The 12,505-nt window shown below is 34.6% G+C and overlaps 1 protein-coding gene across 1 annotated transcript in view; it reads left to right on the top strand.

The window, feature by feature from the left end:
- The window catches only part of LOC145670243 (synaptotagmin-10-like), a 354,389-nt gene that overhangs the window by 106,070 nt on the left and 235,814 nt on the right, over positions 1-12,505 (top strand). The gene's annotated exons all lie outside the window — the stretch shown is intronic.

Here is a 12,505-nt window from a genome sequence, read left to right as displayed (position 1 = left end):
CTGCGACCGAACATTAAGCCTCACACTGAAGTTTTGATGACTTTCTCTACCACCCACGCTATAACAACACTGAACACAAACTGTACACAATGACACTATAAATACTCTAGACAATACATTCTCTTCTCAGATAGTCGCCTTGTTTATTATGTTCGTTAAAAATCAAGTTATTTTTGATGTAATATTATCCAAGCTAGAAATATACAACTTAGTATTTCATTTACGAGTTTACTTCTTCCTCGAGCAAGCTCTTTAATTACAAACAATCTCTGAAATTCTTCTTTGAAACTTTTCGTTTACACAATTCTTGGGGGCCCCCATTGTTTGTTCTTAATATCGTCTCGGCGAAAATGTCATAGCCTGGGCTGGAAGAAAGTTGGGTGAGCCATTCATAAAACTGTCACATCCACCTGCGATGTTCTAAAAGTTTTCAAACACAATTAAAATTAGTGTTTGATTTATTCTCAGCAAGAACCCGAAGAAGTTGCTGTGAGATTGAAAGAGGGAAAGGCATAAAATTTATTTTAATACAAAAGGAAGATCGTAAGGTTTCTTCTCCGATATTAAATCTCCTGGCGAATCTAGTCTGACTTTATGAACTTGGGTATGTGTGGATTTTCTGATGGCAACTACCTACATGTTTAGATAAATTGACTTGTTTAATGGAAACTATCCTTTAAAAAAAAACATTACATCTGTTATGTTTTTTATATATTCCGAAATAGAATGATTCTCCTTTCTAGCTATATGCAGGATATTGTTAGAAGTGTGATATTCTATAAAATGATAAAATAGCTTATTACATTTTTATGTAGTTTTAACCTGCGCCGCAAGAAAAATTCCCGAATTTGAGATATATTTCCACCAGTTCATTAATCTCACTGATAGATTAAGGGGGCACAACTTGGTAAATGGCAAATTATCAGCATCGAAATTGTAGTATTATAGAATTGCTACAGATTACGTAATTATAGTATTATTTTGTCATAGCCGCCACACTCATGTGCATTTGTTATTATTTTCCTTTGGTATTCGGTACAATGAAAGTTCTACCACACAGACACTTCCATAAGATGTTTATAGAAGGCACTTACATTACAAGTCACAATATTCCATTTTGGTAATAATGTGGATATTAAGTGTCCAAAAACAACTAACTATTGCAGTTTTATTCCTTTAAACAGAACACATGGATATTCTCAGGTTTTATCTCTAATTGGGGTATTTATTTCGGACTGAAAGTCAACTAGCGGCTCATCGCTCTCTAAGAAGCATTTTTTTTTACAAGCATCAGTGCTTAGAAACTGACGTTAAAATTCCATTAACCAGTCAATCGTAATTACGAGAGTCATCCTAAAAAGAGAAGAACGTTCTGGGGGTCTATTCCGCAATCTACTTCTTTACTAACTCACATATTACAAGTTAAGATTGTCAATTTCACGAGTTTTTGTAATTTATGTTTCTTAAAATTTTACAAAAACTTGTGAGTAGAGCAGTGATGTTACTAGTTACGTGAACAAATCTAATAGTCAGATGCTAAATATATTGTAAGCTAAGTACTCAAGGAAATGTGAAGAAATATTACTTTTTTTCAATATTTTCTGTTATCTTTACACTTGTTGAATTTCATTCGTAAACGGAAACGGAATCGAGGATTTTGAACAAGATGTGATAACTGAGAGATATAATTTAGTTCATATTAAAACTTTGTTCATACTCCGTAAATTACGTTTAGCAGTGACAAGTAAGACTTGATATGAGTTTCAAGATAAAGAGAAAGATTTTCATATAGTAGCCTACACTTTTTATTTGAATTATTTCAATAGGAGAACAAAAAATATTTATGCTTGTCACACTACATAAACCTTTTACAAGTCTCCAATTTATTGTGAATATTTACTAAATGTTAATGTATATTGCTTTATGTTAATGTTCCGTGAAACAGAATTACTGAAAAGCGAGCCATGTGCTCTCCTAGTTCACTAACATGTAGCTAATTTTACCCTTATCAGTTTGTGAAACACAGACTCCTATACTTCGACTAACATCGCAACTCAAAGAACAAACATTACCAAACCAGTATCTTTAAGTAATAGAGTCCTGGTGAGAAACTCAAGTTGCAAGTGCAAAAGATAAATGGTATATATATATATATATATATATATATATATATATATATATATATATATATATATATATATATATATATATATATATAGGGTGTTTTAAAAGTCCCCTGACATAGGGTAACTCTGTTATTATTAGAGTTACAACAAAATGTAAGAGGAAAAACCGTTTCCAAATATGATGTTTTCAATCTAAAGTGAAGGATTTTTTTTTACATCGGATCAGCCGTTTGGGCTGTACACTCTTTATGCGTCCAATATTAAATGAAAATGCAATGTTGCCAATTGCCATTTACCTGGACCCACAACATAAGTAATGGAGTTTCTGTCAGCTTATGGCCAGCCCTTATTTCAAACAGTAACTTCATACATACATTATATATATATATATATAGGATGTTTTTTTATACGGTTTACAACTTAAATCAGTTATAATTCTTTATTGGAACCACATACAGACTTGGTTTATATGTCATTATACTACGAAACACTTCGTGTTTGACTCACGTGTGAGATATATAGATAGTGTGAGTAGTTGTGGAGTTGACCACACGCGGCGCCATCGGTTAATCGTTGAAAATGGATATTTTCACTGGCTAAGTGGGAGTTTTGGTTTGAGGAAACGAAGTCAGCAACGAGTGTACAGCGTAAGTTTCGCACACAATACGGCAAGGAACCACCCAGCAGATCCAACATTTTACAAATTGCACTAGACATGTGTAAAAACAGGTTTTTCTGTGCGACACACAAAGGTTCCAGGGCGCTCACCCTTGACTGACGATGTGTTGGAAGCAGTTAGGGAGAGTTTTATCGCAGTGCTCGAAAATCTGCACGACATGCATCACAAGAAACTAGTGTCACTCAAACCACTGTTTTGCATGTATTGCTTAGATGTTTGCCCATACAGAGTGTCCTTCGTTCAAGCACTGAGTGAAGCGGATAAAAATACCCAACATGAATTCTGTGTTACCACATTTGATCGCATTAGTGGTGATGAGTCATTGTTGAACAATGTAGTATTCAGTGACGAGTCATGATGGCGCCGCCGCACTACCTGATAGACTTAAGGGAATTTCTTGATCAGCGTTTCCTAGATAAGTTGATAGATCGTGGTGGATCAATTGCCTGCCCGCCACGGTCTTCAGATTAAACGCCACTTGACTTCTTTCTGTGGGGGTTGGTGAAAGATAAGGTGTACACCCCTCGCTTACCTGGTAATGTTAATGAGCTGAAACATCGCATCACAACAGCCATCGCGGACGTTACCCCCGAAATGCTGGCTAGTGTTTGGCAGGAAATCGACTTTTGTTGGGATGTGTCCAGGATGACCGCAGGTGCACACATTAAGGCGTAATATATTTGTCACAAAAAAAAACTTGTAATGTTTTGCAGTATAATGACATAAACCAAGTTTGTATTTGGTTCCAATAAAGAATTATAACTGACTGAAGTTTTAAACCCTATAAAAGATCAACCTGTATATATATACGTAGGTAGGTAGGTAGGTAGATAGGTAGGTAGATAGCTAGAGATATATAGATAGTTTTCAACATATCCATACATTAGCTTTACACCAGTCCTTATATATCGTCATTATGCTCTCTTAGCGCCAAGGTATTTAACCACATGTGACCACGTTCTTAACTTTATCATCAGGGAGAAGCCTATCTCGTTCTGAGCCCTAAACTTGCGAGACATCCTGCCAACTGTGTCTTTTGATTTCAACCTGTTCCAGAAATTGAAAGAGTCTCTATGCGGAAAGCACTTTTCGCTGCTTATGAACTCAATGATGCATGTATGCCGATGAGGAGAAATATAACTTGACTATTCACCGAGTTGTCTGATGATGTAAGGTCCATTACGTTCCTCAACCGTTTAACAGCAACCACTCACATGAGCCGTAAGTTTATAACTGAAATGACCCATGTGGTCTTGAACGCTGTGATACCAGATAGTATTGTCTGTGACCATGAAAGCAGTGTTACTAATACCATAACTATTGTATAATTTACGCGACATTATTCTCTATGATACTCAAATCTAGGGGTGTTGGGAACACGGTGGCTCAGTGTTGGAACGCTTACCTCTGGTGCAGAGGGTCCCTGCTTCAATCCCGACAAGTAAGTTTGTAGTGGAGAAGAACGTAGTCGTGTGTTTTCTCAGAATACGGTACTCCCGTTCCCTCCCACATTTTCATTCTACCAATTTTTTCATCATCATTCACTTGAATCAATATTCGTCTCAACCTAGATTAAAGAATATAATTACGGGACGTTAAACTAAAGATTTCATTTAATTCTAAATTCAGAAGTACAGAACCTTCCCGGGCACCCTGTAGGTTCCGTCCTTCATATCCCTGCTGTTGCATAATGACACACAAAACAAAAATCTAAAAAAAATCATATTAATTACTTATTCATTTTATATGTTATATAGTTTATTCCACGTGAATTTTATGCTTTGTACGTACAGTATATGCAGCACGCATGCCCGCTCTTCCTGTTGCAGCATTGTAGAGTATAAACACCATTTAGAAAAAACAATCAATTTGTTCGCCATTTCAATACCTGCACTTTCCAGGTTGGAGTTTAGTTCATGTCTTTATACTAAACCACTTTTTGTCTCCAATATATAATAACATTTTTTTAACTACAAGGAAAAAAAACGCTAAGATTAACCAAATTCAGAATAAGGGTTATGTACGTTATGAAATCCTAATTATTACCCACTTCTACAATATTATTATTGTTTAAGAGAAAACTTTTAAATCGATAATCCCAATGGGCTGAAAGAAATGATATGAGAAAATCCAAATATTTTGCGTAGTTTTGGAGAAGAATGAGGAAAACGATTTTTTTTTTATTTTTTTGCAAATCTAAAGGTTGATATTATATGACAACCAGCTATTTATTGAAATAAAACTGATATTGAGCTATACTCTGATCAAGATTTACATTATCACACAAGCAAAGCGACAGTATTCAGTGTGGCTAACGATATATAGATGGAATAAAAAAAAACTTTCATTTTTGTTCAATGATAACGTTGTCCAGAGATAAGTCATGTATCAATTATTAAATCACTTCAAGCGGAACAAAGTAAGATGCTTGAAAGTTGTTTAATAAAAATAGTTTTCGATGAAATCAACATGCAACAATTTATGTTACTAAAAATATTGTCAATCGTTATCATTCATAATTGACAATCTCTTTCTGGAGGAAAACGTTCGTTATTTTCTTATGTACACTCCGCATCAAAGAAATTGCGACAGCTAACGCCGTGCAGTTAGGCCACCGAATATACACCTTCTTATCCCATAATCGTATCAGGTAAAGAAACGCCCTCTATCTTCTCCTTTCTTCCCTTCAATACTAAAATTAGCTAACACATGAGTGCAACTCTAATTTCAAACCACACATGTATTGGTTCGATAAAATGAAATAACAAAACCAGGACGAAACAAGATCTATGAGTTGATGTAGGGAGAAACTGTAACACAATGAAAAATTGAACCAATGGATGTCTAGTACAAAGATATTCAGCAATGAGGGGAGAGAGAGAGAGAGAGAAGAAGAAGAAGAAGAGAAGGAAAAGGGAGAATAGATAGAAAATGTGAAATTCAAACGTAGTAAAAAAGAGAACCTAACATTATAAAGTTTCGTTTCCAGAAATCCAATAGTATTATAGAAATCATGTTTGTTTTTACATATTTTTTCAGAACTATTCGAATATATAGAGGATGCTTTAAACATTCATTATCTCAATTTCATAATGGATAGCATACTCAATTTTCAGTAGAACTGTAGATCTCCGAGACAAATCTAGGATAATGTCAAATGTTTAACACACACGCTTTGTTTACACGTGGTTCTATTGCAAATTAGGTAATGTTCATGGACGTACTGATCCAAAATACATTCTAATAAACCCAGTAGATAGTGTTGGTCATATCCTCCATTTCAGATTACTAATGCAAACTGAACAAAATAATTAAAAGAAAAATCGAAAAGAAAAAGAAAGAAAGAAAGGCAAAATTGAATGAGTGCTATTTTACTGCTAATTTCTATCAGACATACCGTATATTAAAGTCCAAACTGTATCGTAATGATAAGTTGCAAATGTTCGATAGGAAAAGCTTATGTTCCTCATAGATGTAGCATGTTTCAAATTTCAACGGGAATAAAACACATTGAATTATAGGATAGAAACAAAATTTGTGTCGAAATAGTATAAATAAAATTTTGCTTTTAAATAACTAAAGAGGTTACCATTTTCTACTCTTTTCCGAAGATTTATCTGTACCGAACATCCAGCATTGATTTAATCTCTTGCGGATATAACGTATTTTGCACAAATAGAATGAACACGCTAGAGCTCAAAGGATCATTATGTCAGTCGGATATTGTTGGTTAGGTTATAGACCATCACCGGATCGAGGATACAAATTCGAAGTGACCCGGTAATTCGACTGAGACTCGGTGACCTAGAGGATGAAAAAGAGATTTTACTTATTCCCTTGCATTTAAACAGTATTTCTATCGGAGATGATCAGGACTAGAGATGTTATTTCCAGAGCACGAAAAACACGACGCCGAAGTTCCTAGTTAATTAGTTGCTCCAGATCAGGTATATCGGGCTCTTGCTCCGTTTTAACTTTGGAGCATGAAGTGTGAGTGTGTGTGAGGGAGGGAGAGAGGTGGGAAAGAATATCAATATGAAATATACTTATCATTGCAGTGTATGATGTAGAACGCACACACTGTTTACTAGAATTATCGCCAATGATGCCTTGTAAGTTCTCCATCAGAAGATGAATCTCTGTTTGTAGCCATTATTATATGCGAAAAAATCATACTACCTGATGGAGAATCGAACCAACATAATTCATTTGGAAGTCTACCGCCTTACCACTACACCACTGATTGTTTCAGCCAAATTTTGTTTTACAAATGGTGTATCGTTTCTTTCTGAGAACGATAACATGAAAAGTGTATACTGCAGATCAATGATGTCTTTGGAATGTCCTGATAATTCCGTTGCCCTTTGCTAACCAACATTCGTAAATCGTTTCTATCATGATACAGGTGTTTGCTTCCACATTCTTACGTACTGCTTGTCAGTATGATAAGTCGATTACTTAGAATCACTTTTTACAATAATTAACTTTGGCGTGAACAGGATTTGAAGCTATGTTAGATAGCTATATTGTTCATAAGGCCATTACGTTACCCCCACACCATCATGCCACTAGAAACTCCAACCCAAATATTACTTACTTTAACCCTGATCTTTGGAACGAACCAAAGTGCAGAACGAAATTCATTTATTCGACGGCCTAGAGAGAAATTATTGCCCACTAATGAAGAAAAAGCATACAATCCAGGAAAAATTAGACAAATGAATCATATTTTGCAGTAATTTCGCCGTGCAAGTTCAAAAGTACGTGAATAATAATAATAATAATAATAATAATAATAATAATAATAATAATAATAATAATAATAAATGTTCACATTCACAGTATAGGTTTCAATTATTGTCATTATTATTATTACTATTAGCATCAATTACCCACTTCGTTGAGTTAAACTGAGAAACAATAGTAGTATGTTCCGTTACTCAATCACTTTTTAGTATTACTAAAGCTCTCTTAGACATTGGTTATTTTCGATGAGTTTCATATATGCCCTACCCACCCCATGTTGTGGGGCACGGCATCTGCAGTGTCATTGTTTATCTCAGCGAGCCAGAAAACTATTAATTCAACACTTATATTGATTATTTCGATCATTTTTATGTTTCCCCATCCTCCACGTTGCGGGGCTGAATTTGGATTTAAACAGCATCAGATGTGTCACTATTAATCTCAGAGACTCCAAGAGTTATAGATTCGCCACTAATACAGGTCATTTTTTGTTCTTTTTAAAATGTCACTCCCCCTTCCCCTTCCTTAAGTTACGCCGTCAAAGTGATATGACAGAAACCATCTCAGGTTCATAGTTTACTTAGGTTGAAAATTTGATCGAGATTGGTTTGGTGGTTCAAGGGTCATTAAGTTATATATATATATATATATATATATATATATATATATATATAGATAGATAGATAGATAGATAGATAGATAGATAGATAGATAGATAGATAGATAGATAGATATATAGATATATATATAGATAGATAGATATACATATATATATATATATATCCCTCTCCCATTCCCTTCCTCAAGTTCTCCCGTAAAAGTGAAAGTGATTAAAAGCATCTCAGGCCCGAACCTCATCTATGTTAAAAATTTGATCGAGGTTGATCCTTTGGTTCACGATTCATCAAGTTTTATGTATTATTTTTAACTACTCCCTCCCCTCAAACCCCTAAGGTAGATCGCCAAAGGAAACAGATAAATACTACCTTAGGCCCGAACCTCATCTATGTTGAACATTTTATTTTGAGATTAGTCGAGTGGTTCAAGAGTGATGAAGTCATAAAGACAGTTATTTTCATTTTCATTTTATCTCCCTCTCTCCGGCCCCTACGTTGCACCGTCAAACTGAAATGATAAAAGTCGTCCCAGATCCGAACTTTATCTATATTGAAAGTTTGATAGAGATCGGTCTGGTGGTTCAAGAATCATTACGGTTTATTCATTTTTATATATCAACCCTACTCCCCTCCTCCTCCTCTGCCGTTTAAATGAAATGATAAAAAAGCTTTCCAGGCCCGAACCTTATCAATATTGAAAATTTGATCGAGATCGGTCGGGTGGTTCAAGAAATAAGGAACTACAAACAATTACTTTCAATTTTGTAATATAGGTTATTATTATTATTTGCATACCTTTGAACTTGCATGGCGAAATTACTGCAAAATATATTTTATTTCTGTAATTTTTCCTGGATTGTATGTTTTTCCTTTATTAGCGGAATTTATTTATTTCCTTTATTTATTAATTCCTTTATTATTATTTCTCTCTAGGCTGTCGAATAAATAAATTTCGTTGTGCAATTTGGTGCAAATAACGTTACAGGAAGAAGCCAGTTCGTTCGAAAGATCAGGTCTAAAGTAAGTAATATTTGGCTTGTAGTTCCAGGTGATATTATAGTGTAGGGTTAACGTAATGGCCTTATGAATAATATAGCTATCTAACATAGTTTCAAATCCTGTTCACGCCAAAGTTAATTATTTTACAAAATGATTATGAAGAATCGACTTATCATAATGGACAAGCAGTACTTAAGAATGTGGAAGCAAACACCTGTATCATGACAGAGACGATTTGCGAATGAGGTTAGGGAAGGACAAAGAAATTACCAGGACATTTCAAAGACATCATTAGTCTGCAGTATATACTTTTGGTGTTATCGTTCTCAGAAAGAAACTCTACACCATTTGTTAAACAAAATTTGGCTAAAGCAATCGGTGGTGTAGTGATAACGCGCTAGACTTCAAATGGGTAATATTGGTTCGATTCTCCATCAGGTAGTATGATTTTTAGCATATAATAATGGCTACAAACAGAGATGCATCTTCTGATGGAGAACGTACAACACTTCAATGGCGTTAATCCGAGTAAACAGCGTGTGCGTGCCCCCCTCTCTCTCTATCTTTCTTGATGTTTCTCTATCCTGTTTTTGCATCTATCACTTCTCCCCCTCTCTTTCTCTCTCTCACACACATGCACTTCATGTTCCAAAGTTAAAATAGAGCAAGAGCCCGATATTCCTGATCTGGAAAAAACTAATTAACTGGGAACTTCGGCGTCGTGTTTTTCGTGCTCAGGGAATAACATCTCTAATCCTGGTCATCTCCGATAGAACTACTGTTTAAACGCAAGGGAATAAGTAAAATCTCTTTTTTATCTTCTAGGTTACCGAGTCTCAGTCGAATTAGCGGGTCACTACGGATTTGAATCCTCGATCCAGTGGATCTAACCAACATCATCCGACTGATACGATGATGCGTAAATACGTTATATCCGCAAGAGATTAAATCAATGCTGGATGTTTGGAACAGATAAATCTTCACAAAAAACTAGAAAATGGTAACCTCTTTAGTTATTTGAAAACAAAAATTTATTTATACTATTTCGACACAAATTTTGTTTCCATCGTATAATTCAATGTGTTTTATCCCCGTTGAAATTTGAAACATGCTACATCTATGAGGAACATAAACTTTTCCTTTCGAACATTTGTACCTTATCATTACGATACAGTTTGGACTTTAATATACGGTATGTCTGATAGAAATTTAGCAGTAAAATAGCGCTCATTCAATTTTCTCTTTCTTTCTTTCTTTTTCTTTTCGTTTCGATTTTTGGGGGCGCGGTGTCTCAGTGGTAGAGCGTTCACCTCCGGTGCTTAAGGTCCCTCGTTCAATCCCACCTCGCGCCATGTGGACTTTGTGGTGGATAAACACCGTGCTCGTGGGTTTTCTCGGGGTTTTCCCGTTTCCTCCCGCTTTCTTCATTCCACCATTTCACTCATCTCTCATCATCACCGTTTCCTTTAGCCTGACTGGCATAAGCGTGGGAAGTTAAACTTGAAGACTACATTTTCATTTTTCGTTTCGATTTTTCTTTTGATTATTTTGTTCAGTTTGCATTTGTAGTCTGAAATGGAGGATATGACTAACACTATTTACTGGGTTTATTAGAATGTATTTTGGATCAGTACGTCCAATGAACACTATCGAATCTGCAATCGAACCACGTGGAAACAAAGCATGTGTGTTAAACATTTGACATTATCCTAAATTTGTCTCGGAGATCTACAGTTATACTGGAAATTAAGTGTGCTATCCATTATGAAAGTGAGATAATGAATGTTTAAAACATCCTGTATATATTCGAGTAGTTCTGAAAAAATATGTAAAAACAAACATTATTTCTATATTACTATTGGATTTCTGGAAACGGGACTTTATAATGTTAGGTTCTTTTTTTTCACTACGTTTCAATTCCACATCTTTATCTATTCTCCCTTTTCTTTTTCTTCTTTCCTTTTTTCTCTCTCTGCCTCATTTCTGAATCTCTGTGTAATAGACATCCATTGGTTTCAATTTTTCATTGTGTGTTACAGTTTCTCCCTAAATCAACTCATGGATCTTGTTTCGTCTTGGTTTTGTTATTTCAATCAAACTAATACATGTGTGGTTTGAAATTAAGAGTTTCGCTCATGTTGTTAGCTAACTTTAGTATGGAAGGGACGAAAGAAGATAGAGGGAGTTTCTTTACGTGACACGATTGTGGGATAAGAAGGTGTATATTGGGTGGCCTAACTGCTCGGCGTTAGCTATCGCAATTTTTTTGATGGGAAGTGCACTACATATGTAAGAAAAAAACATCGCAAGTAGAAACTGTCACATTTTGTCAGTTTTTCTTGTAAATGACACATATATATGATTATCTTATTTCGTACATGAATGATATATGTACAATACAAATTTCAGGGTAAAAAAATAATAAAGTGTTTTGAGTTAATCACTCTTTACACACCCACTTGATATGTGTTAATCCGATTTCAAGTGATTACAATATTGAGAGATTACGATTGAAGGATCTCAAACTATTGTCTCTGAAATGACCTATACTACCCTGGTAAACAATATTAAATTGCTTTTTTGCTATTTTATTAATTGCGTAACCTTTCTTCCTACTTTTATGTGTAATTTGTATAAGTTCTGTGACTGATTTTTTTTATTGATTTCATCAAATTATCTATTCTGAGGAAGACATTATGTATGATATTCATAAGGTAAAAGTAGGTAAAGTTTTGTAATTTAATAAAACAACTGTTTATTGCTGGAATCTGCGTCATTTGTGTGATATAAACTTGAGATACTATATTGTCCGCATCTTCCTCTGTTTGTGATGATTATTACGAGGCTCATCCAGAAAATAAGAATTTTAGTGTGAAATACAAAGACAAGTGATATGAAGGGTGTGAGGCAAGAACATGGTGACCCACAATTTTACTATTTTAAGAGATTAGAGGTTTTCTACTGCACAATTTATTTTAAAGGTTAGAAGCCTGGTTTTTCACATAAGAATATACATGCAAGATTAAAATAATTCTATCAAACCAATATAGCGAATTTCTAATTTTGTATTCTGCTGTATGGGTTACCATATTTTAACATTTAAGCCATAACTGATACAAAAATTAAGTGTGTGTGTTTACTTTGCGTCATGGCTTACATTTTGTATTGGATTTTCATACCAAGAAACAATATTTGTTGACACATTAATACAATACATGAGTATTACAGAAATGTATCTAACAACATAAAGAAAACTAGAACGAGTGGAGGTTTAATTCAGCTAATGCAAATATTACAAACTTTGTGAAAAACCTTATCTAAAGATATATATTCTAAAT

This window comes from Thermobia domestica, chromosome 14 (assembly GCF_964235325.1).
Source record: "Thermobia domestica chromosome 14, izTheDome1.hap1.1, whole genome shotgun sequence".
Taxonomy (NCBI): Eukaryota; Metazoa; Arthropoda; class Insecta; order Zygentoma; family Lepismatidae; genus Thermobia; species Thermobia domestica.
The sequence above is the reverse complement of the archived record's forward strand: the minus strand, read 5'-3'. Positions and strand labels throughout refer to the sequence as shown.